Genomic DNA, 21,858 nt, shown 5'->3' with positions numbered 1-21,858 from the left:
AACTGTTTTATTGCAGCCGCACCTGAGTACTTCACAGGTATTTAAAAGACCATTTTCTTGTTAATGAGGCTTTGTTGTGTTTCACCCCTTCTTAGAGCCCCTGCAGCTCCACTCTGCCTATTGCTGGAAGACTTAGCCCGCCCCCCACAACAACAAAAAAATGTCTGCCCTCCCCATAAAAAAATTGGCCCTATTTGCGCCTTTGACTCCCTATAGAAGCCACGCGCAACCAAGAATTCCCTTATTGCCATTTTATCATCTCGATAATGGCCAGAACTACCAACTTTGGAGCAGGGGATCCGGGTTCGAGTCTCGACATAAGCTCAACATGCTGTGATTCTGAGCAAACCCTTTAACCCCTTGTATGCTGATGACGGAACCGCTCCGTCATCAGCTGCGGTGGCACTGTGCTGATGACGGAGCGGTTCCGTCATGTGCCGCCCGCCGCTCATGCGTGGCGCGAATTCCGCGCCTGCGCTGAGTGTTCTATTGAGCGGAAGGGCCATGACGGAACCGCTCCGTCATAAGCACAGCGCAACCGACGCTGGTGATGGAGCGGTTCCGTCACCAGCATGCGCCCGCCGCTCTTCCGCCCCCTTAGCACTGCGGCGGAATAGCTGCCGCAGTGAAGGGGTAAACTCCCTGTTCCCACCAAAAATAAATGTGTCCGTCGGTAACGCGGCTGGTGCTCTTGTAAAGCGCTCCAATACCTTCACGTTGAGTTTGCGCTATATAAACCTGCATTTAAAAAAAAAAATATGACTCACTCTCTCATACCTGCCAACTTGAAGAACAAATTCACAGTGTGAGGAGCGGGTGGAGCCTTGAAGGGGGCGGGCCTCGTGTGAGAAATACTTAGGAGGCACTTTTGACCCCCACCCTGCCCCGAAGCCCCCTCCTCCCAAAAAAAAAGAAAAAGCTGGCTGAGGCTTTTGCTGGTTTCCTGGTGTGTTATACACCCCTAAAGGGAGATCGGCAGATCAAACCCCTGGAAACCCATTATTTACAGTGGCTTTTCTGCTCGTATTCCCTGCCACAGTGTGATATTGGCTCCTCGCCAGGTGACCGTATGACGGGAGTCTATACCGTGTGTCACCCTGCGAATTGGCAGGTGTGCAGTCTATAAACTATGAAGTAAATGACTCTTCAAAAAAAAAAAAAGACGAAGGCATCGCAGGATATCTCTCCCAGACTCACCGGAAGCCAGGGCAGCGACACCCCAATATTTCCAGGTGAGGGCTCAGCATCCCCCTTCTTTGACGTCAGGGGGGCCGCATTGGTATTCTGCTGCGGTGCCGTGTCTGGGATGGAGCGCGAGATAACGTGCCGGAACGTCTCAGCAGCACACTGTCTGTACCATTACTAACAGAGGGGCTGTGCTGGGCTGCACAAGCGTGTAATTAATCCGCAGGCGGGGGCCTTCTTTACATGCCGCACAATATCTGCAAATCATATTTGCGGCATAAAATGAGCAGACCTCGGCGTTCCGTGGACGCTCGTGTTCACGTCTGCAGCAGTCACGCGCGGCCAGTCTCCTAACAATGCTCCCCTGAGGTACAAACCAGTTCATTTATACACTGAGTGGACATTTTTTACAGCAAATTGAGGGCAAATGTTAAATGGCCAGTGTGAATGGTGTTTGTTTCTGTTAATTAGTTTATAATACAGAGAAATCCGAGATATATGTATTAAAACATTTCTTTAACATTATTACAGCCAAGTTGTGACATCCTGTACCTGTAATAACCTATAGTAACCAACCTGTAATAAGAAACTCTTGAAAGAAGTGCTATCACAGATGAGTCACAAAACTTTCCATGAGTCAACAGCCACTAATACGAACTGTCATAATCTAGAAAAGTAAAGTACTGATGTGCTTCTGTGTAATATTGTTTGTATACCTGTTTGCTAGACCAGTACAGTAGGCTCCAGATGTAATAATGTAATAATAGAAAAAATACACAGGTTCAGAGAGACTGTTCAACACAACTCCAGTGACAGGCCGGAAGCTCCACTCATCACTTGAGAGGACAGGTCCACAACCATGAGAACCTCTCCAGAACCAGACTTCTATCCCCCTTCCCACCCCAAACCCCACTCAGTGGTGTAGCCTCCTGTGCTCACATTCAGAATATTTTCATCTACAAGTGGGGGAGGAGCAGGATTTGCATTGCTCATATTTCCCAGTACACAAGGTTAGGCCATGTGTATGGTCTGACTATCTAAAACCAGTGCACTCCTTTCAGTAAAAGTAGCAAGGATTTAAAAAAGGGTTAGTGGAAGATGAGTTTTGTGACAATGTATTATACGGAATAAAACACCCACTACTCTATGTTCAAAGGATATTGCAAGTCACCATGGAGTTCCTTCACTCTGTAACTGGGTTTTATAAACGCCTTTACTCATTGGCCTTCTTCCTTGAAATTCCTCAGTGACTCGCCAAATACTCATAATGTATTTATCCTATATTATATGTGTACTCCCACTTCAGAATGAAATCATCTATTTTCATAGCACTCTTCAGATCCTATCCAATTCCAAACCCAAAACAAACATGAAGAAGTCCAAGGACTTTTCCTCACCAAATTCAATGTTCTGGGATGGTCTATCCTTGCAACGGCAAAAAAAACTGGATGACATCCTATCTCTTTTATCATGTATAAGATCCCGGAGGCAGAATCCCATTTAGGACTAGGAATCGAGTACCAAATTAGGTAAAATACAGCTTCAAGAAGGAAACCTGGGCTTAGCCCCTAGTAACGGCAACATAAAGCCACCAGTGTTTCCGCATACCGGCAAAGTTTGTCAGCAGCACCAAAACAACAATAAAGTCAAAAAACTATATATAAAGTGTCTAAACTAATTTAAAAAAAAAGGTGATTAAACAAAAAGTCCAAATCAGATTAAAGAAACCACAGAAATTATTTTGAAATTTTTTAAAGTCAAAATGGACCAAGAAAATACAAGATGTCAATGTAAGTTAATGGGTACTGGTGAATGGGTCCTTCATATTCTTTTAAGCCAACAACAGTTTTACCTTGGTAATTAGAAGATTTGTTAGGAGTCCAGATGGCCTTTTGGGGCAATGTGAGATGCTCTGGCCAGCAAGGGGCCCACAAAGTTAGATATATTGGATGCAGTGTCTTGGTGGAACATTGAGTTTTGGCTCCAAAGTCTCCCAGTGCAACAAACTTGAGAATCATGGCACCAAGATCACTTCGCCACTGGTATGACTTTACTGTCTTTCCCCCTAATCGGGTTTTATTTTGGACATGGAAGTTATGGAGCTCAGAATCTTCCAATGTGACAAGGTCAAAAGCAGTGGATGGGAACTGTTGCAAAATCGATGAAAGTAAAGTAGACAAGCACACTCTAATATCTCCCAAATGCAATCAAAGTGAGAAAAGGTCTGTGGTGCAGGTGGGTAAATCCTCCTGAGTGTAAGGATGAAAAATAATGATTCCTAAAGTGCGATCCCGTGGGTTGAGGGGTGTCCCCCCCACTTGCACCCAATTGAAGTAGTTCAGAATGACACTTTGTTAATAAAGTTCTTTTTCACAATGTTATCCTTCTATTTATCACTTTGAGCAGGTTGCACACACACCAACACTAACATGCTCAGTATTATTAAATGTTATATACATATTTAGCTCTGCATGTATTTTGTTGGCATACATGGTTGTAGATGTGATCGTGATATTGGTTCCTGATTGAGATTGGAACATGCATTAAATCGTGCCATTGTCTTTACGTATCCTCTAAAACACAGGTACCACGCCCCTGATGAAGGGCCACAGCCCGAAATGCATTGGGCCGTTTAACCCGTTTGCTGCTTCGAACGTTCCGCGCCAGTGCGGAACGTTCTATTAAATGGGCGAGGCCGCGTCAGTCAACAGTCGTGCGCAGCTCTATTGAGGTAGTGCTCACGACAGCAAACGGGTTAAACAATGATATCGAACAAAGTTTGACAAAATTCTCATAATGATGGAATTATGAATAACAGTCATGAACACCATTGAAAAAATTCAATAAATTCAATTGAAAAAGAACTTTATTAACAAAGTGTCATTCTGAACTACTTCAATTGAGTGCAAGTTGGGGACGCCCCCCAACCCAAAAGATCGCGCTTTAGGAATCAACTGTTGCACAATGCCAAATTCCTTCACCAGAGGTCCTGCTGAAGCATCTTTCATTGGAGCACAAAGGACTTCTAGGGACAAACCAGGAAATCTTGACTACAGCGGACACATTGCTCTTGGGTATCCTCAAAACCTTTTTCACATCCGCCGGAGGTCACATTTTTCTAAGCCCAAACTTTGATGGGATGCTGATTTTGTTTAATAATAGTCATTCTCCATTTTCCATATCTCGAGGGCCCTGGCTGAAGAGGGTGACTAAGCTTCCCTTCCGCGGCTCATGTCACGACACGAGCTGTGGTCAGGCAAATAAAAGCGAGTGAGATTTAAAGCCAGTGATTGTAGTCGCGGGCTGGGGTTCCGGAGTGAACTCCACAGATTTAATTGCAATGCGGTTTCATCAGCTAAGCAATAGGATAAGCGCTGTTTATTAGTAGATCGGCGGCAGTTCCAACCGTGTACTTGATGTTCTCTGGGCCGTGAATGGGGTCCAGGCGGGCAGTCAAGGCAATGCTCTTGAGAATTGCCTTGAGGGCAGCCAGCGACTCACACGACTACAATCACTAGTTTTAAATCTCACTCACATTTATTTGCCTAACCACAGCTTGTGACATACCTGCCTCAGTCGTAGTTAACAATGCAAAGTAATACAGGCATGAATAAATGTCCTGAGGATGATCCCTCTATCTTCAAATAGGGATCGAAACGCCGTCGACAATGTATACACTATATGCCTATGACTGTATTATATAACATGCCACAATAGTGTATTCATGTCATAGCAGTCTGCATGATTATATTCTACGCAGACCTCTTCTCCTTGCCTGATACTCCCCCCTTTCTTTATGTCAAACCTTTCTATATGTGGTAGTAGAACACAGGCTGTGTCCCACTTGAATCTGTATAGATAATTGACGACTAATCAATATATTGTATATTAAATTCTGTCCGGCTGGACAAAGAATATAGAAATTATTTGATCTATATTTATTCTTTACGTTTATTCCACACTGTCTAGGGACCACTGTCTTTAGAAATACTCCTCTCAAAAAGGCCTTTTGCTTTGTTGTCTGTTGCTCTGTATAATGCATCCAGTGGTTAGCCCCAAAACCACCTACTTTGCTTACCAAGGCCCTTAAATATTATTTTGATGGGAGTTCATAACTTGCTCTCACAATTTTAATAATCCTGGATCTCAATATTAAAGCAATGTAATTCACATTCACTTTATGTCCTCCGCTATCCTGCCTTCACCAGCTAGATGTGTGTCAGGCTCCAAGAAATGTGATCATTGCAGCACTAAAGAATTCCTTTAGCTCCTCCTCGAGGTCAGAATCAAATTTAAACTAACATGCATCACATTTAAAGCCATTCACTGCCCAGCATGAGTGTCTACAATTCACCTTAAAATAACCTTGAGCACATAAGACCCATTAGCAAAGGCACACTGAGACCTGAGTAGATAAAATTGAAGCACTTGCTGCTGTCTCCCAACCCTTATCAGGACTCAGTGGCATTATCGCTATAGAACCCAACTTGTCGCCAACTAACATAGGTGGTCAGAAAGACCTCTTTATTTTTCTAAACAAAACAAAAAAAAATATGTAAGTGCCACTTGCATCGGGAATCACTTGTTCCTAGACCTTCTATACTGCATGCCCATCCTCCTGCCCATGACTGCCCCGTTCTCCCCTTTCCTTCCGCCCTGTCCCTATGCGCTGCTTCCATAGTCTTCCTCTCAGGGCTTTAAGTGGGCCGGATCTCACCAGGTCTGAGCACCATAAGTTTTTTAAAGGGTGCCCCGAAACGGTCTCTATCGGCTCTGTTTTGTGCCCTGGCACAGGCGTCCGTTTTTTTCTGGACTGCAGTGACAGCAGGCACATAGATGTGCGCATGCTCGCACGACTCATTTCTTAGTAGTGGAGAAGTTACGGCATGCCTTCATGCCAGGTGAGCCTTTTAGGGGAAGGGAAATCCTTTATAGAGAGTTATTTTCTCTGGCTTTCCCTTCTCTTTTTGAAACTCAGGAGCAGCTACACTGTCGTGGTGTCACCAGTGCTTTAAGTGGAAGCTTTTTCAATATTATATACTTGCCATAGTTGCTGCTTATTTATCCTATGCAACTAACAACCATTGACAAAGCCAATAGTCCTGAATTGTTGTATTATATATTTGGATGCCATGGCAGAAGCAGCAAAATACAAGTCAGGCGGCACACTATGCTAACCACAGAGTTTTGGCTTAGGTGTTTCAAGCACGCCCTTAACTACATTGGCCGCGCCCCTTTATGAGACCCCCCCCAGTTTTTTCATCCCACTTAAAGCCCTGCTTCCTCTATCCATGTCTTCATGCACACTTTACGACTCTCTGCCTACCATCTCACCACAATATCTTGTGATCTCCTGTTGCACTTCATTTTTTGATAAAGAGCAAGCATTAAACTACTAGTGATATGTTCAATGCTTATTTAATTGTCAACTTGTTACCTCCCTCCCACTGTTTGCTTCTATATAATTTGTTTTTCTCAGTTTGGTTCCCTATAACCTGCACTGAGAACTCTATTGTAGAGTGGAGCGATATGAAATATAAAATACATACATCTCAGGGTGTAACCTTTAACTAGCCCTTAACCCGTCATCAGCCTCCTATGTACAGCTGAGTGAAAGAGAAATGGACAGGTGTGAGGGTGTAAGCAGAACAGAGCGAGGACAGTCCAGGAAGGAGTACAAAGGGGGGCGTGAGGAAGAGAAGCCGATATCCAGGGGTACCCCTAGTTGAAGGTTCTCCTGGCATGCAGTTGCCATGAATGGGGACTGGGCAAGAAGAAAAATATGTACCTGACAAATCAGCAGACAAGCATGCCAAAAAAACGGCAGCTTCTTCCATAGCCCATGGTGAATAATAACCACAGATGAATAACATCAGGAGCAGAAGGAGCAGTGATATATTGCTCTAAAAAGAAAAAAAGTGATCAGCAGAAAGGAGATATTTATGGCAAGATGCTTTTTTTCCCATACTATAGGTCATTGCAGAAATATAGAATCACTGCATGTTTTTGCGCAATAAAAGCCGCAGTAGTTTTCCCAGCTGATTTAGAATTATACTGATCTTATATATTTACAAAATTTCTTTTTGGTGTGTTTGATTTTGCAGTATAAATTCTAACGTTATTCTTTTTATCTGAAATGAACACGAAAGAGCAACATACCAAGGATTTAAGTGGTTTATGGGAAGAGTGATTGTGTCTCCATGTATTATAAGGAATAAAATACTCTCTGCATTAACAATAAAAGTCTATTGCAAGTGATGTCGGACGTACTTCCTTGACCTAATAATGGAACCGTGCCTTTATGCTCATGGAACTCCTCGGTGACTTGCTATATTCTTATATTAGTCAGCACAGGCTACTTTTCCGATATATAATCACCCAGCGACACCCCACCCCTGCATTGAAAATACCCTCCCCATAAAATAGAGGGGGCATTTGAAGCTAGACTGCATCAGGATAGCCAACAGCTATTAAGAGACACTCTCAAAGGCAGGCAGTGAGGAGAGACACTCTGTGACAGGTCAGAAACAGCCAAAGAGGCCGCTATCAGTGGAGAAACTGCAGCCAGGGCTCGTCATGCCCACGAAGACACGGTTAATTTCTCCGCATTTTCTGTTTCAAAACCTCCTCTCCTCTTTGTTTTGAAATAATAATAATTGCATTCAGGTTTTTATCGAATTCATTTCGGCCTTTTAATCTCAGCGGGCCTCCTCTGATTAACCACCTCAGCATTGTTCAATTATACGCATTAAAAGCCGCCCCAGCGGCCGCGCGCGGCAGGAGCCCGCCGACTGCCGCAGCCTACGAGGCTCCCCCAGCGGCCTTTGTGCTCCGGCCAGGATTTATTCCCCGCCATTTACAGGGAGCGCGCGTTTTATGTGAGGGCTAAACAAAGCTCTTTAAAGTTATAGCGCGCCGCGCAAGCGCCGAGCGCTTTATTTCCCTTTTCACACCAAAGAGCAGAGGCGCGTGCCCCGAGGAGCTCGCCTCGTGCGCCAGGCCGCAGAGCCTGCACCTGGAACATATTCTAGGATGTGCAGTACAGAGACTGCGGGCATTTAAGGGGGCAGTGGGCAGGGTAAGTGACCTCATCTGTGGGAATGAGGGCTAGAAAGTTAGAATCGTTCATGCCAAAGTGTCAACAAGGTGGAAAGAATTCGAGTGGCAAAGCCAACGAGAGGCCAACTCATATTTTTTGTTTGGCTCAGAAGCGCATCATTCGTCCATCCTTCTCAGTTAGTGAACCCCCTCTTCTTTTTTTTCTTTTTCAGAGTTTTATATAGCGCGAACTTGACACTAAATTATCAGAGCTCTTTACATGTTGCGTTACACAAGGACACATTCATTTTTGTTAGGCACGGGGAGATGAAGTGATTTGCCCAGAATCACAGGATGTATAGCGTCATTGCCGAGACTCGAACCCGAGGGCATATTATCAAGAAACGGAGCTAAACGTATTGCTGTTTTTGCGGCAGAAAACTGCAGCTAAAGCGGCGATAATGTGTTTGATAATATGCTCTTGTGAATTCCCATGGAAGCCCAGGTTCTGGTGTGAACATGGGTTTCTATGGGAATTCTCTATGGCATATTATAAAGCCCATTATCGCCGCTTTAGCTGCAGTTTTCTGCCGCTAACGCGGCGATAATTATAACGCCTTTCCTTGATAATATGCCCCCTGGTTCCCCAGAATTGAAGTCCACCGCCCTAGCCGTTAGGCCACATCCTCTCCCCTCACGGAATTGGAGAGGTGAGAGGGTCAAAGGTGTCCATAAATACCTTAAGGCCACAGATGTTGTCTGGGGAGGTGGGGGAGTTTCCACAGCGACAGCCGCCATTTTCCCACGTCCCGCATCCCTCAGATCTGCATTATGGAAGGAAAGGGGCGTCAAGCCACAGCATGCGTTGCAACCAAACACGCTGCTTGGACCTCAGTGAACAGGGGTGTGATGTCACAGCAGCTGGCACACTGGCCGGTTTCGTGTGTTTTGCATAATGGCAGGTAGAGGTGGGCGAGAGACTGAAAAAATTGGACCTGGCTTGTGACAGATATCTCTCTGGCTCCGGTTCGGCTCGAGTCCTCTGGGAACAGTGCTTAATGTGTAAAGAATTTTAAGACTCAGGGCCAAAGGTATTTTTAAGGAGGCAGTCGCAGTTTGCATCACCCATTGTCCCAGCCAGCAATGCCAAATGTCAGTATCAACTCAACGTCGAATCGTCACAATAGTGGCGGCTCCCAGCAATGGCGGAGGAGCATCACCCACTGCTTTTAAGCAGAGTGCCAAGTAGAAACATAACATTATAATAACATAGTGTTATTATAATTTTATGCTTTTTATCCTGCTGCTTCCCGGGCGAGCGGGAGGGCGGGGCTGCTCTGCTCTCAGAGCAGGGTAGGGGCAGGAGTGGTTTGCCCACTCCCAAGTGCGCAATGACTGGGCCGCCCAAACAAGTCATGCGCACTTTCCCAGTTCTCCATGCAGGCTGCATTACAGCCTGCGTGGAGAACATGCCCACCCGTCCAGCCCCTGGCTGAGTACCGTGTCACAGTGCTCAGACCAATCACAGTGCTGCATTACCGCATTGTGATTGGCTTAGGGAAAGGGGGCTTGGCTGCCTGCTTTCTGTTCCTGGAGTCGGAGACAAAAGAGCAGAAGCAGAGACACGGGATCCGGCGGCAAGGTACATTTATGTTTTTTCCCCCTGGCGTGACCCCGTGACACCCCCACTGCGACACCCCTCGCGTCCCCTCCCCATAACTCCCAGCACCCATCCCACCACCCACGAGCCATGCTGGTAGCCACTGGTCACACTCCTCCACTTTGGACTATTCTATGCCAACCAAAGCCACTGATTTTTAATGTTTTGAAATGACAGACACACTGATGTGCCCACCTCAGAAATCGAGAAACAGCACCACTATATGATGGATCTAAATAATTGCTGAGCACCGGCAAACACCAGCTCAAATTAAGGCCTTTCTGGGAACCTCGAGCCAAAATAAATAAGCGTAGAAGCAATACCTTTGGCCCCAGTGCACTGCTCTGTGCACATCGCTCTCCAAGCCCCCACCGCACGCTGCAGAGGAGGGGCTGGTCAACACCGCTGACAAACTCAAAATTCAGAAAAGTTGTGACACTGGCCAGCTCCTCCTCTGCTGCACCCTGGGGGAATAGGGGGAGAGCGTAGGGGGGGCTTGGAGAATGATTTGGTAGTGCCATACTTGCCAACTTGAAGAACAATCTCACCGTGTGAGGGGAGGGAGGGGTCTTGTAGGAGTCAGAGCTTCGTGCCCGAAGTGCCTATGAGGCACTTTTAAACCCCACCCAGAGTCCAAGCCCCCTCCTCCTAAAAAAAAAGTTTGCTGAGGCTGTTGCTGATGTCCTGGGGTGTTTTCATACCCCTTAACTCATGTCGGCAGTTCAAAGCCTCTGAAAACTGTTTACAATGGTTTCAGCTTGTTTTCCCTACCACTGTGTGATATCGGCTCCTCGCCGAGAGACCGTATTATAGCAGCCAATATTGTGTGTCACCAGGTGGCACCATGTGAGTTGGCAGGTATGCAGTGTGCAACACGAGGGACTTAGTACAAAAGGGAGTAGATAAACAGGATGGAGGAAGAAAGTGAGCAAGAAAGACAGAAGGAGAAACAAAAATAGAGTGAGGAGGATAAAGGCAGAGGGCAAGAGAGGAGGTAGCACAGAGAGCAAAAAAAAGTGGAAGCATTTCAGAAGAGAGAAAAAAGGAAAAGGGAGAACAAGAGGACGGAGAAAGCAAAGGAGCAAAAAAAAAGGAGAGTCAGAATCAAAAAGATGTCAAAGTTGAATGGAAAGAGAGACAGAGGTACAGATAGAAAGGAGAAATATAAAATCTGGTTTGGATTCCCTGGCTTGCCCACCATTTAATGACAGTGCATGTAAGGCGCATACAACTCTTTTGTGTTCCAAAGAATTTGTATTTATTTTCCTTCATGTATAGCTCCTGGGACAATGAGAGGCTGAGGCTGTGCATAGTTCTTTCGCCCCACTAGGATAGGGCGCAGAGTGGCTCAGGCTGTGGTGGTGAACAGAATGTCTTAACCGCTTCCACGCGGTGCGGGGGAGGAGGGGCCACGCGCGGCGCCGCAGTGCTCGTGACGAGCCTAGCTCGCCATGCTGCACAGTGGAGCTGTGCTCATGACGTGCTGAGCTCGTCACGACTCCGCCCACTCCTGTAGAATGCCCGCACAGGTGGGGAATTAGCCCCGCGTGGGCATTCCACAGCAGTTATGACGAGCTCAGCCCGTCATGAGCACAGCTCCACTGTGCCTCATGACGAGCTGAGCTCGTCGTAAGGGTCGAAGGTGTTAAAATCCTGATTATTGATGTTTGCATTATATTGCTGCCAGTGTATGGTTCCATCTGCATAATCCCAGGTATAAAGTGCATTCACATTTAGGCAGCTTAGGAACTATTAAGTAATGTGTGGCATCCACATCGAAAGGAACACAGACTCAACAGGTTATTGTCACCACTCCTTACAATGATAACTCGCAGGAAGTGGCACTCCCACATAGGGAAGGCGCATCCCTCACTTTATTTGTCTCATTGGGATCTCTGGAATAAGGGCATGATTTAAAGCTTGGTGGACAGGGTTCTCTGTCGCATATGCGATGGAGTGCCCTCCCCACCAAACCCTCAGCCCGAAAGCTTCACTTAGAGATGGGCAGACCTTAAGAAATCCAACGATGGTCGACAGAATAGCGGTGTGCAGAGGAGGGACGTTATAATGCCTGCTGAAGGTGTAATGTCTTATTTTTCCCTGTCCTTCACTGACAGGAAAAACTTGAGTAGCAGAAATAAAAAATAAAGACTCCACACCCTGGGACAAAATTTCTAGGGTGCGGGAGTTCATTAGCTTTTTTGTTTTTCTGAAACAAACTCCTGATTTGGGAGTTTATTTTTGAAAAACAAAAATAAAATAAACATGTTTAGTGAACAGCCATTAAGACGACCGCATTCGTCTACCAACCTTAATAGGTCTTGCGCATAACGTTACACTGCGCAGCAGTGTTCACGCAGTGGGAGTCCTTTTGACCAGGTTTCAGAAATGGACCCTGGAAATGAACACGCTTGTGCGTGTGTTTTTTCCTATGATCGTCTCTGATTGGGCTTGGAGTTTGTGTTGTTTTGTAACAGAACGCGTAATAGGACATAGGCGGTTGCGTTGCTCCGCCCATGGCCTATTGGTGTCTGTTACGCGCACCAAAGCCCATATGTTTTCAATTATCCTGCCCAGACACGGGCGCGATAATTGAAAATATATGCCTCGCAGTGGGGCGCGCGCGCAACACTTGCAGGCTTGTTTTTTTTATTTTTTTATTTTGGTATAAGCGCGGCACCCGAGCTTTACTTTTAATGGTTTAAGTAAAGCGCGGGTGTCGCGATTATAGCATAGGTAAAGAAATAGAAAACAACATCTATTTCTTACTTTTGGAATAATCACGGCACCCCGCGCTTCACCTATAACATTAAAAGTAAAGCGTGGGTGCCGCGATTATAGCAAAGATAAAGAAATAGAAAACAACATCTATTTCTTACTTTTGGAATAATTGCGGCACCCGGGCTTTAGTTATAACTTTAAAGTAAAGTGCGGGTGCCGCTATTATAGCAAAAATAAAGAAATAGGGTTTTTTCAAATTCTTTACTTTTGGTATAATCGCGGCACCCGCCCTTTACTTTTAATGTTATAAGTAAAGCGCGGGTGTCGCGATTATACCAAAGGTAAAGAAATAGAAAAAAAAAACAATTTCTTCACCTTTAACCAGCAAAGGCAGCCCTAAGGGCTCACAACTATGACAGGTGTTTCTTTCTCCCTGTGTGTAGGGCTGCAGTGACACTGTGTGCATCATGCCATAGTGGCTTTTGTCGTAGTCTGTAATCTCAGGGTTCCAGCTCTAGCATGTTGCCCATTGTGTGCTCCTGGCTGCTGGAAAATTTTAAGGCTCGCTGGTAACATCTGTGGCTTGACAACCCAAGTGGGCACAGTGCGGGCACCACCCCTTGAACAGAAGTCAAATTTGGCCTTTTTGTAAATCCCAATAATAGCACTCCCTAGAACACATGTGCAGCTTCAAAGCACATGTATTGCTATTACTAAATTAAACTGGATTCATTTTCTTTCTCGCTGGACGAATAAGGGGCTGAGCCACATTGCCTGTTTATCCAAGCCCATTTCCTGCAATATGCACACATAGCACTGCATAAACCGTTAGATTTGGCTTCCTATTGGTTCATTGCTGCAGAGTGCAGACCCGCTTTTTTCCGATGTGAGGTTCTTACTCTGTAAATCATACAAGAGGTGATATATAACCTCCTGTACATTTACTTCACTGAAGGTGCCTCGTGCCTTTAGCCTCAAAGGCGGAAGGAATTATGCATAAATAGACACATACGGTTCTCAAGAGCTTTGAAACGCTTCATAGGCCCTGTTTTAAGTGGAAAGGAAAAGAGGAAGGTGTTACATTCTCCTGTTACAATGTATACTACTGTTCCTTTAATACTTGTGGAATATTGGCTACTCCTCTGTGTGCATCAGAATGTAGAAAACAGTTGCAGCTGGGCTTTTCATCAAGTGATATCTTAGGGTCTGTTATCTATGAATAAACTACAAATCTACTTCTGTTTCCTGTGGTTCATACCTGCAAAAGAAGGTATTTATCGTACCCCTTAAATATCGACGGCGAGATGCGGTACTTAACAAGTCTGATTAACAGGGCCAGCTTTAGCGCTGGTGGCGCCCGGTACGACAATCATTTTATGATAATCATTTTTTTCATTTAAAGCATCTTCCAGTGCTCACCCGGGGGATACATGCAGGGCTGGTCCACAACTGGCCAAATTCAGTGGGGCACAGGGAGGAAAACAGGACATTTTCTTCACAGTTACAAGAAATGAACGAGCAGTACTGTGGCTGATGTGAAGCTTCCGCATCCAGTGGAAGATCTGCTGCACTTGTCCGTCCCGGGAGACGGCCGAGGGTTGCTGGGGGGCCCTACCGTCACCCTATTGCTCCGGGGGTTGCCCTCCTCTGCCTCCGAGGAGGTGCTTGTCCCCTTGAGTTCCGTGAAGTGGCTGGAGTTGCCGGGGTTCTCCTGCTCGGACGGGGGGCAAGCAGAGGAGGAGGGCGGCTGCTTGCTGTAGGAGCAGGGCAAGGGCTCAGGCATGGACAGGTAGCAGCTAGGGTGACCAACCATCCGTAAATTTCACGGACAGTCCGTAATTTCGGCCGTCTGTCCGTTGTCCGTGAAGGAATCTTTAACGGACCCCATTGTCCGTCATTTTAACAGGGCACCGGTTGCTCCACCCTAAAGCCGGCACAGCTTGCACCCACCTCTTTTCTTCACTCCGATGCTGCAACAAAGCTCCTCAGATCCCGCAGCATGAGTGGGTGGGTGGATAGTGGGTGGGTGAAAGGACGGATCAGTGGATTGGATGGTGGGTGGGTGAAAGGATGGATGAGTGGGTGGGTGGATGGTGGGTGGGTGTATGGTTGGGTGGATGATGGGTGGGTAGGTGGATGAGTGAAATGATGGATGGATTGATGGATTGATAAGTGCAAGGGTGAATGAATGGACGTATGAGTGAAAGGGTGGATGTAAGGATGGATGAGTGAGTGAAAGGGAGGGTATATGGACAAAAGGATGAATAGATGTGTGAAGGAGTGAAATGATAGATGGATGAGTGATAGGATCAATGGATGGATTCATGAGTGGATGAGTAGATGGATGGATGGAGGGTGGGTGGATGGATGGATGGAAGGAAGGATGGCTAAGTGAAAGGGTCGATGGAGTGGATGGATGGATGGATGGATAATGGAGATGAGTGAAAGGATGGATGAGGGGATGGATGAAGGGATGGATGAATGAAATGATGGATGGAAGGATACATGATGGATAGGTTTGCAAACGGTTGAATATGTTTGGAAATGGCTGGGCTTACTTATATACTATTGCGCGACCTCTGATGTGTCTGTAAAACGTACCTATTGTCCTGAAGTTTTGTCCTGAATTTTGACCTCCTGTCCTGAATTTGTGTCCTGAATTTTGACCCTTTGTCCTGAATTTTTACACTCACCGTCCTGAATTTGCACCAATGCCAGTTGGTCACCCTAGTAGCAGCTGTGGGCCTGCCTGAACCTACCCTCCTGGGCAGCCGTTCGGCTGAGGCGAAGCCACGGGTGCTGTCTCCCACCACCCCAATGTGGTTGAAAGAGGCTTGCCGGTTGACTGTGAGGTCCATGCCATTGTAGTTATAGCCAAACGAGCTGGAGTGCTTGCTGCCAGGGTCCCTTTAAGAGCCGTTCATGGCGCTGCCAGTCCCATAATTTAGCAACGGATATTCGGGGTCATTCGCATTGCGCCCGAGAGCGAGTTCACAAAATAAGAGCTAATTTCGGTTATTTTGGAGGTCTTCATTTGTGGATTGTGGTCGTTATTACCCTTCTGCTTTGGGATTTATGACAAATAAATTAATTATAGCCCAAGCACTGTACATCGTTTTGCTATGTATGCGGCCAGACATGGGGGGTGGGGGTGCGCGCCCTCGAGTCACGTGCCTTTGTTGACTAGTTTCAAACTGCCGCCTGCCCAAGATCAGGAGCAGGCATACCCAACCGGCACCTCGTCACCGCTTCCCGTCAGTCAACAGCAACCCCCATGCCCGGCATGCACAGAGAACTACACTGCCATGGTACAACCCTACCAACTGCCTGCCTTCCTGCCCCGCACTGTTATCATGTGGTGCAGCCACAAGACAATGGCTACATTACCTGCGTCTACCCCGCAACACGCTGTTCCTGCCATGGAGGTTTCCAACAGCCGGGTGCAGTTAATCATTACAGGGACCTAAAGGCATGTGGCATCGCAGAATAAGAACGGACATGCTACAGGTAGGCTTTTTTATTCATTTATTTGTTTGCACTTTTATACATGGCAAACTTTACCCGCAGGTATCAGAGCGCTTTAACTCAGCCTTAATTGCATTAAAATTAGACACAAGCCTAACATTAAAGAGAGTAGGCATGCACAGCGGGGAAGGGTGGGGAGCGCCGGTGTTTATAAAGTATGTGATAAACCACCGTGCATGTTTGGTGAATTACATAAAACTGTGCAGCCTAAAGGTGGGATGCCGGGGTGGGCTTGTACTTGGTTCCCTGGTTCTACAGTGCTCCACTTGAAGTGCCCGAGTGTAAAACAGTTAAATCCCTCCATAGAGGATTGACAAGGTCCTCAGGAATTTATTCAGAAAGGGCTGCCTTTTCTGGTCCTCGCAGTTGCCCCGGCCGTGGAACTGACTCTGGGTTTTGTTCGTCCCATCCAACACGCAATGTGACATTTTCAAACAGGATGCTAAAACTAGAACCGGGGCAGCTGTGTTGATAAGCTGTTGCCCATAGGCTTATATCTGCTCGAGGGCCTTGTTTACCATGAGCCCAAAAGTAAAAGTGTGTAGTTTCGGTTACAGTGCCAACATGTATGTAAATCTCTCTCATCTCTTTTTACTATAACATATATACACTGACTGGCTGGATAACAATTATGCTTGTCACATCTCTTACTAACCCTCTCTCATCTTCTTTCTTTCTCTCGCTATCTCACTTTCTCTTTCTCTCTGTTATTTTTTCCTCTTTTCCTATTCTCTTTCTTACTTATCCTCTTTTTTTTAATTCTGTTTCCTCCCTTGTTTTTACATTGAAAGGAATCACCATGATTACACTTCCTCTCAATATAGAGATGCCCAATAGGCTGGAAGCCGTCTCTAAATTTGACAGGCAGCAATATGTCAGGATCGCAGAGGTAATATCCTCGGCCACCGTGACGGATGGAGTACCGTCCAAGTGAGGATTGTGATGTATTACATGGTGAGGCGGTGTGACCTCACCATCTAATACACTCAGGAAACCTTCTTGGGTCCAGCCAGTCTTCTTTGTAAAAGCTTTAGCTCAACCCTGGGAGCCTGTGGCATCGAGCAGCAAGGTTTAAACAAAGGAACTAGTGTAAAGCATTTAGACACACCAAACAACAGAATAAGAAAGTCGCAGAATACAAAGAAACCAATTTCTAAAACTGGATTATATTTCTGTGAGTTTCTAGACACCATAGTGAGCAAAATCCACTGAAGGGTTCTGAGAGATATAAATGTTTCAGTAAAACGTAAATCTCAGCTTTTTAGTCTACAGTGCAAACAAGCATTAGTTACCATAAAGTTTGGAAACTTTTGAAAAGTTATAAAGAGTTGTGTTTAACTACTCCAGCCCAGACTGGGTGATCAATTCTGACAGGGGGAAGGCCGGAGGGGATGTTGGGCCACTAAGGAGTTTTTGAACAATTACCTTGTCACCAAAGTAGTCTCACATCCAGATCCATACTTCATGCCAGAACTGCCATGGACTTCAATGGATTGGTCCTGATACTGAGGATGCAGTATACTGAGAACACTGGAAGATTCTCTGGGTGCTGTGCATTCAATGGGGGTCTCCCTGTGAATATTCCTCCTTGGTCCACGGTTGAGGTGCGGTGACTTTGGCCACAGAAGTCAGAGTCCATCTTTGAGCCAGTAGAATCCCAGTTTCAACTGGGCTATCGGTCTTCGGTCATAGCACGTCCAGCGGTTTCTTTGGTGAGTGCTAATGTCTGTCATTAGCGGGCAATCAACACTCTGATGCCTCTCCTAGATCAGGCAGACACAGCTGCAGCTTTTGAGTACCTTGGGGTTGGCTTCTTGGGTGCATGATGGCAGTCTGCAGCGTTTTTAAGGAAGTGGTTACTGGCTGGCCAGAATGGATTAATTCAGCTTTTATTGCCCTGGTGCTGAAACAGGGAGTCAGTTGACTGACTCTTGGAGTTCATCATTTCTGTCTGGGGCTCTAGAGTGACTTTTTCTGGGAGCTTGGCAGCACAGTCACACTCTTTTTCCTAGCCCAAGGACCAGCAGGTGTAGTCAAGCGGTTTGTGCAGCCTATCTTGCCACATCCGGGGATCAGCAGAGCAGGCTTTCTTCAGTTGTGTAAAAAAATGGGTTACCATTTGAGGGGGTGAAATACCTTCTCAAACAGCAACCTCAATTCTTCTCAGGCTGGAGTCACAAGCAAACCCTACATTTTTTATTTTTTTTATTTTTGTGAAAACCTTTATTCAAAAAATAAGGAGATACATGCGCAGGCCCACAACCACCATGGCCGGCCGCAAAGACAGTAAATAGGAAATGGAAAAACGTAGGCCAATCAGCAATCAGGATAGTTCAAGTTATTCCAGACATGGCTGTGAGGTTCGCAATACAGGATAGGAGGTTTTCATTTTGAAATTTTAAGAGAGGAGTAGAGGCTGCAACAACAAGGACATCACACCTTACATGAGAATACACAAAAGAGACGAGGGGGACGTAACCCATTGACAAGCAGAGATAGGCTATGACTAAAGCAACTATATAATCTAGGCAGCCGTGACGGTAAAACTGGGCAGTAAGCAGTACTACAGAAAGCAACATTCCGAAGTATCATCCCGGAAAGCCCACCCCCCAAGAGCAGAGAAACAGAGTCTTGTTGAGATGCCAGAAAAAGAAAGAAGGAGCAAGACCAAGAGGCAGTCAACCCTACTAAAGAGGAAAGAACCCTCCCAAAGCCGGAAAAGAGCGATAGAGACCATAGAACAAAACAAACTAAAATAACAAACCCCCCCCACACCCGCCACCCTGCACCCCTGTAATGGCTATGGCCTAACCCACTAACAGCGTGCCTGTCGCCCCGGAACTGCCCCACAGAAGGGAAAAAGTAAGAGAAATGGAGGAGGAGAAAAACAGACACACTCCCGAACACCCGTTACCCCCCGCCGGCAGTGACCTCCCCAAGGCACAATCATCGTCAATCAAGGCAAGCAGTAGGCATTATCACGGGGAGGACAGTCACCAATAAGAAACCCCCCACCCCACCCCAGGCCCGGTGAGATACTCGATGCAATCCCGGCAAAAATGAACTGAGCAATCCCAGAAAAGTAGAAGTCAACCCTGCAAGTAACCCGGGGAGACATATCGCCAAAGTCACATCAGATGCAATCAGGAAGAGCGTCTCAGGTAGTTCAAAGCAGTGGTAAGGAGCAAGAACAACTCAAAGTCAGATTCAGCCCTGACCAGTGCGAACTCTCTCCGAAGCGCGCGCCAGCCCAGCCACAGCCGACCAGAGGCAGACAAAACGTCCACGGCAGTCCGGGGCACCGAAGATGGAACAAGGTCCGGACACAAAATGGCGGCCTCCGTTATACAGACGGGCCAGGACGAAGATAAATGGCAGTCCCCTTCGACCGGACCCTGAGACTCGGCATTGACGATCAGAACCTCCAGTGACGATACTCCATCATATAGGAAACATGAAGGGAAGACCAGGCTCTGTAACGGGTGAAGGAGAAGTGGGGCCGACTCACAAATGAGTGAGGTCGGGCTGCCTTTCAGGCACCTCGAGGTGATGGGCCAAATCGATCGACTGGACCGCAAACTGCTGTTCAGGTGCCGCAGCGTCAGTGGCCGGTTGCGAGCAGACATCATCCCGCTTTGCCGCCAGGGAGACACATGTGACGGTGAATTGTGAGCGGAGCGCCCCAATCGCCGCCATTACAGAACTTAATGAATGTGCGCTATCCGTTTCCTCCATCCCGGGGCCCAGAGGACGGAGGGGAACACAATCTCCAGCCCACATCGCCGGGCTCCGGGCACTCATTCAGGCGATCTCAACAACAGGGGCGCCCCGGATTGGCACGCTCAACACAGTCACCGGCCGTGGGTGCAGCCCGTTAGCCCCCGGACCGGGAAACGAGGGTCAGGCACACAGCCCCCAGCTACGGTTAGGGAGAATCACACACGTCACAATGCCTCTCCTCCGGCACTCGCCATCAACGAGGTCACAAGTCGAAAGTGCAAAAAATTTGTCGAATCCGGAAGACCGGCCACAACCTAGGTTCCACAGCCGATGTTGATCAGTTCCCACTCGGACAGTTCAGGAATCGAGGTCCCGGCGGCAGCCCTGGAGTAGGCCGAAAATGGGACACAACATAACTCCGTCTCCGAGTAAGGTAGGAAGTCCAGGATGGCACCGCTGGCATCAGGTAACCTTCATACATCCAAGCGTAGGGCGTGGGTGGAGGATAGATAACAGGATAGACGAGCCGCCGGCGGAGGTCGGCGGAGCCGGGAGCTTATGCAGCCATCTTGGTTCGCAGCGTAGCTCCTCCTCCCCCAGCAAACCCTAAATTAACCTTTGCTCAACCCTTGGGTAGCTTGGCAGAGAGCAGTCAGATTTAACTCAGAGGCAATGTGTAAAGTATTTGTGCAACACGGCAAACAGTAACACAGTGAAAACACACCCTAAAAGGATCCCACAACAGTTTTAGAAAAATAGAGTCATTTTTAATAAATAAAACAAGACCCAAACAATAAAAATCCAATCAGTAGAGCCAGAGATACGCAGGTTTAAAGATATCAGTGAAAACAGCGTCTTAAAGCCTAAAGCGCCACTCGCAGCTATCTTGTTATGTGAGACTAGGAGAAAGTCACACTTTCAGGCTGACTGCAAAGGAGCATGGGTTGGATACAGGGAACAGGTTAGTCCTGCTGAATATTACCTTCTCAATCCAAAGCAGAGAATCCTAATCGCGGAGTAGGGTGCAGCAAAAAGCAGGGAAGTGTCACCAACGGTCGCCAATGTAGCTCAAGGAGCAGGCCTGGCCTCTCCGATGAGTGTTGCTGTAGCGTGAAGATCCTGTTGTCATCACGAGTGGGTGAGCCAGTGCTTCATGATGGCGCTCCCCATGAGCGTACAATGCTGTAGAGGGGAGAGTCCGGCTCACGGAATTTTGCGTCGGCAGGCTGTGCGAGTGATAAAGTTTCAGCACCAACAGGCCCGTTCACGTTCACGATGAGACCAAAACTTAAATTCAATGTCTCTGAGGCCACATCAGAGGTCCAGGACCCGAGGTACACCACTGGGGCGGTTAAGGACTAACTCCAGCTGGATCTGGTTGGAGGTTCAGGTGGATGTGAGCCTGGTATGTCCCTGTCGCTATGAACAGGAGGCCAGCAGACTACTCCTTGGAGTCATTCTGGGAGTCATAGGTTCATCTGCAGGTCCAATCTCTCTGACTCAGGCAGGCGAGAAGCATGAGCATCAGGACAGCAACCCAACAAGGCAACAGTCTATGAAGGCAGTAGTACAGCAGGGCAGCAGTTCTTTTTTCTTGGCAGAGTATTCACAGGTCCAGAAGTGTATTGAAGAGGTGGTGTCTGAGGTCCAATATGTATACCTGGTACCTCCCTTCTGGAAGGTGGGACACTATTCTACAGGTTTTCCTTTGAAGTCCCCAGGCATCCTGCCTTTCCTGTCCTGCTTTATACTAACTATAGGGGGTGTGCAGCCCTTTGTGTAGCGGACGGACACAGCCTATTCATGTGTAAGTAGTGCTAGGCCCAGCTGAGGCCTCCCATCCTGCCAGTGATTGTTCAATCAGGCACACCTACGCTCTCTATGTATCTGTGTGTGGCTGTCTAGGAGGAATACACTATGCTCAACTGTCAGCAACACCCAGTGATGTGACTCAGCAACTGGCTACAGGCACTAAATGGCTAAGGAAGGAAAATGCCAACTTCCTTAAG

General features: G+C 47.0%; 1 pseudogene; it reads right to left on the bottom strand.

The window, feature by feature from the left end:
* LOC147684595 (homeobox protein Hox-B5a pseudogene) overlaps window positions 1-15,638 on the bottom strand; it is a 29,297-nt pseudogene extending 13,659 nt beyond the window's left edge.
* Between the last annotated feature and the right edge of the window lie 6,220 nt (window positions 15,639-21,858).

The sequence above is a fragment of the Lissotriton vulgaris genome, chromosome 10 (assembly GCF_964263255.1).
Source record: "Lissotriton vulgaris chromosome 10, aLisVul1.2, whole genome shotgun sequence".
NCBI lineage: Eukaryota > Metazoa > Chordata > Amphibia > Caudata > Salamandridae > Lissotriton > Lissotriton vulgaris.
Note: the sequence above shows the minus strand (reverse complement) of the source record. Positions and strands in the feature narration are given on the sequence as shown.